Source organism: Gossypium hirsutum, chromosome A06, assembly GCF_007990345.1.
Source record: "Gossypium hirsutum isolate 1008001.06 chromosome A06, Gossypium_hirsutum_v2.1, whole genome shotgun sequence".
Classification (NCBI taxonomy): domain Eukaryota; kingdom Viridiplantae; phylum Streptophyta; class Magnoliopsida; order Malvales; family Malvaceae; genus Gossypium; species Gossypium hirsutum.
Window position 1 is genome coordinate 52,115,432 of NC_053429.1, and position 4,040 is coordinate 52,119,471.

The following is a 4,040-nucleotide window of genomic DNA, read 5'->3' on the forward strand; positions in this document are numbered from 1 at the left end:
AAAATCCATTGTTCTTAGGCTAGATAATAAAAAGACAGTAATTACTAGTACTTTTAGTTCCTTTGGGTTCGACAATTTGGTCTTGCTAAAACTATACTACTGTTTGATAGGTATACTTGCCGACATCGCGATAATAGTTAGTTTAAGAACAAGTAATTATAAATATTTAAAACCGATCACGAAATAATGCGATCAAGTTTTTGGCGCCGTTGCCAGGGAACTAAGATATTAGGAACGCTCAATTTTTATTACTTTAGCCAATTATTTTTCTTGCAATTTAATTTTATTTTATTATTATTATTATTTATTAATTTACTTTTTCCTTCCCTTGGCAGGTTTTTATAGTTTATGATTAGAAGAAACCCGTCGGGACCATTACTTTTTGACGAAGAAATCAATCATACAGTTCGTAGAAACCAAAGAGAAATAAGGCGCAGCTTAAGATACACGGAGAACGAGCAAGAAGACGATACTCAACCCCCAACCGAAGAGATGGCTGAAAACTAAGGCAATCAGTTACCTCCTGCAATTGCGGTTAATCAAAATCCTGCTCCACGCACTATGTATGATTATGCTAAACCTTCTTTAACAGGAACTGAATCAAGCATAGTTAGACCTACTGTAGCTGCAAATACTTTCGAATTAAAACCTAACACTATTCAAATGATACAACAATTTGTCCATTTTGATGGTTTGCAGGATGAGGATCCCAACACTCATTTAGCCAACTTCATAGAACTATACGATACATTTAAAATTAATGGCATTTCTGATGATGCCATACGTCTTCGATTGTTTCTCTTTTCATTGAGGAACAAAGCTAAACAATGATTGAACTCGTTACCACGAGGGTCAATTACTACTTGGGAACAAATGACTGAAAAATTTTTACTAAAATATTTTTTGCCGGCTAAAATGGCTAAATTACGTAATGATATCTCTTCTTTTGTACAGATGGATTTAGAAACACTGTATGATGCATGGGAGAGATACAAGGACCTTTTGAGAAGATGCCCCCACCATAGGTTACCACTTTGGGGCCAAGTACAAACATTCCAAAATGGTCTGAATCCTTCGACTCGACAAATAGTTGACGCAGCTGCTGGCGGAACCATCAACAATAAAACACCGGAAGATGCCTATGAGTTTATAGAGGAGATGTCACTAAATAACTATCAGTGGCAAGTCATGAGGATAAAGCCAACGAAAACAGTCGACGTTTATAACGTCGATTCAGTCACCATGCTCTCTAATCAGGTAGAACTCTTGAATAAAAAGATTGATGGTTTTCTTAATTCTTCATAGGGTCACCCAGTAATGCAATGCGAAGCAAGTGGAGGTGGAACAAACCATTCGGAATAGCAACCTTATGGACACAACATGGATAACGAGCAATTAAACTACATGGGTAATAATCCTCGACCTCAAAACAATCCATTTAGTAACACTTACAATGCAGGTTGGAGGAACCATCCCAATTTTTCGTGGGGAGGCCAAGGAAATCAAAGACCACAACATCCTCCAAGTTTTCAGCAACCACTCTACCAACAGGAAAAGAAGCCGAACCTTGAACAGATACTCTCAAAGTTTATATCGGTGTCAGAAACTCATTTTCAGAACACTGAGACAGCATTTAAAATTCACCAAGCGTCGATCCAAGGGCTCGAAACTCAGATAGGCCAGCTTTCTAAACTGATCTCCGAACGACCACAAGGTAGCTTGCCAAGTAACACTGAACCTAACCCAAGGGAACAGCTCAACACAATTAATATTCAAGATGACGAAGGAGTCGTTGAGCCTGAACCAGAATCGAGGCAAGAAACCGTGGTAAGCAAAGGTCAAGGTGAGGTAGATCAAAACATAAACAAACCAGTAACTGACGAATATAAACCTCGTGTGCCATACCCCAACGTGACAAGGAAAGACCGCTCAGATGAACAATTTGGTAAATTCCTTAAACTCTTAAAAAAATTACATATCAACTTACCGTTTATTGAAGCTCTATCGTAGATGTCAAACGCAATGAAATTTTTAAAGGAGCTTCTAGTAAATAAGCGAAAGTTGGACGAGGCATCGCATGTGGAGCTGAACGTAGTTTGCTCGGCCATTCTCCAAAATAAACTACCTAACAAACTAAAAGACCCAGGGAGCTTTACTATTCCTTACTTAATTGGTAGTTTAGATATTAATTATGCATTGGCTGATCTAGGGGCTAGTATCAACGTCATGCCTTACAAAATGTTTAAGCAACTAGGTCTCGGGAAACGCAAACAGACTAGGATGAGCATTCAATTAGAAGATAAAACAATAAGATTCCCTAGAGGTATTATTGAAGATGTGCTAGTTAAAATTGATAAATTTATATTTCCCGTTGAATTTATTGTTCTAGACATAGAAGAGAATAGCAACACTCCCTTAATCCTAGGAAGGCCCTTTTTAGCAACTGCTAAAACCATCATTGATGTTGGCACAGGTGAACTCACACTTCAGGTGGGAGACAAAACAATCACCCTTCAAGCTTGAAATTCTAGCAACACATCCGGGATTGAAGGTAATTATTTAAACCATCCTGCTAAAACTAACAATATGGTGCAACCTACTTACAGAAAATGAGTCTGAAGGAAGCACACGAGTCGTCCTCAAGCAATAGTAGAGGACTTGTTCATGAAGATCGAAGACTACAAATCGAGGAACGCGATGAATGGCGAACACACAAACCAAGAACACCCGACAAATCGAAACTACGCCAAAACGAGCCCGATACCTCTCCAAATAAACTTAAGGTTGGTGATTAGGTCTTATTAGATGCCGCAGATCCCCACATTGTCACTACCACACTGAATGAGGAAATCCCTCTTACGATACTCAGTATTTTTCCATTCAGTACGATGGAGGTGAGTCATCCCAAGTTCGGCACTTTTAAGGTAAACAACACCCGATTAAAACCTTATTTTGATAAGATTGATAGCAGGAATGAGGAGTATAAACTCCTCGAACCACCATGATCATACAAAGGAGAGGTAAGTCGAGCTTAGACTATAAATAAGCGTTTCTCAGGAGGCAACCCAAGCACTAACAATATTAATTTCTTTACATTTTGGTATTTAACTCCTAACTTACTAATAGAAATCTTGAATACACGTGTTTCCATAGAGACACGGCCTAGCACACAGACGTGCTTAAGGTCGTGTGGAAACAGGGCAAGGATTTCCCCAACACGAGCTACAATAAAACGCCACGACTGTGTGATATGGCCATGGCTGAGCCTGCCAAAACAACACAGGCGTGCGACACACCCGTGTCTAACACCCGTGGTCAAGCCTACCCAATTAACAAGGGCATGGAGCTTGAACACAAGAGCGTAGGAGAAGTGAACGAAGCTAGACACGGCCAAGCGACACGACCATGTGAACTCACATGCCTGAGGAACACGGGCGTGTACTAAATGTCAGACGTGCCCAAATTTAAAATTCACAAATCACACGAGCTGAAATTGGGGAACACGGGCGTGTGCCATGGCCGTGTGCCCCAAAATCTATAAATACCCTGTACTATTCACTTTCTTCACCCGTGCGCTGCCTCCAACTTCGTTTTTGACGCTCAATCTCTCTCCCTTAGCGTTTGTTTACTCCTTTCACTTCTATTTTACTCATTACTAATGCTTATTATTAGCATAATCTTCATTGCTTTTGAACTATTTTTCATTTTGCTCATTATTTTATCCTTTAGTTTGCATTCTTAGGTTAGTTATTATACAATGCATGTTAAAATCAAGTGATTAGGGAAACTTCATCCCATGACTTTACCATGCCCATCCTCATGACATTTCCATGCCAATGTCTCTCATGTAACTTTCATTTTTCAATTACTTATCATACATTTCATGTTGTTAGGAAAGCTTCATTCTTTTTTCTTACACATGCCATTACTATATACAATGATAAAGTCACGAAATTATTATATTAGTTATGTTTAGTTATGGTTGAAATTTAGCTTTTTAATTGAAAATTGTATTCCTTCTACTTTGACCACTCATCAAG

At 38.9% G+C, this 4,040-nt stretch overlaps 1 non-coding gene across 1 annotated transcript; it reads right to left on the bottom strand.

Moving 5' to 3' along the window:
- Positions 1-921: 921 nt before the first annotated feature.
- LOC121231570 (small nucleolar RNA R71) lies at positions 922-1,028 on the bottom strand. The gene has a single exon (XR_005929628.1). It is a non-coding gene; the product is annotated as a small nucleolar RNA R71 (small nucleolar RNA).
- Between the last annotated feature and the right edge of the window lie 3,012 nt (positions 1,029-4,040).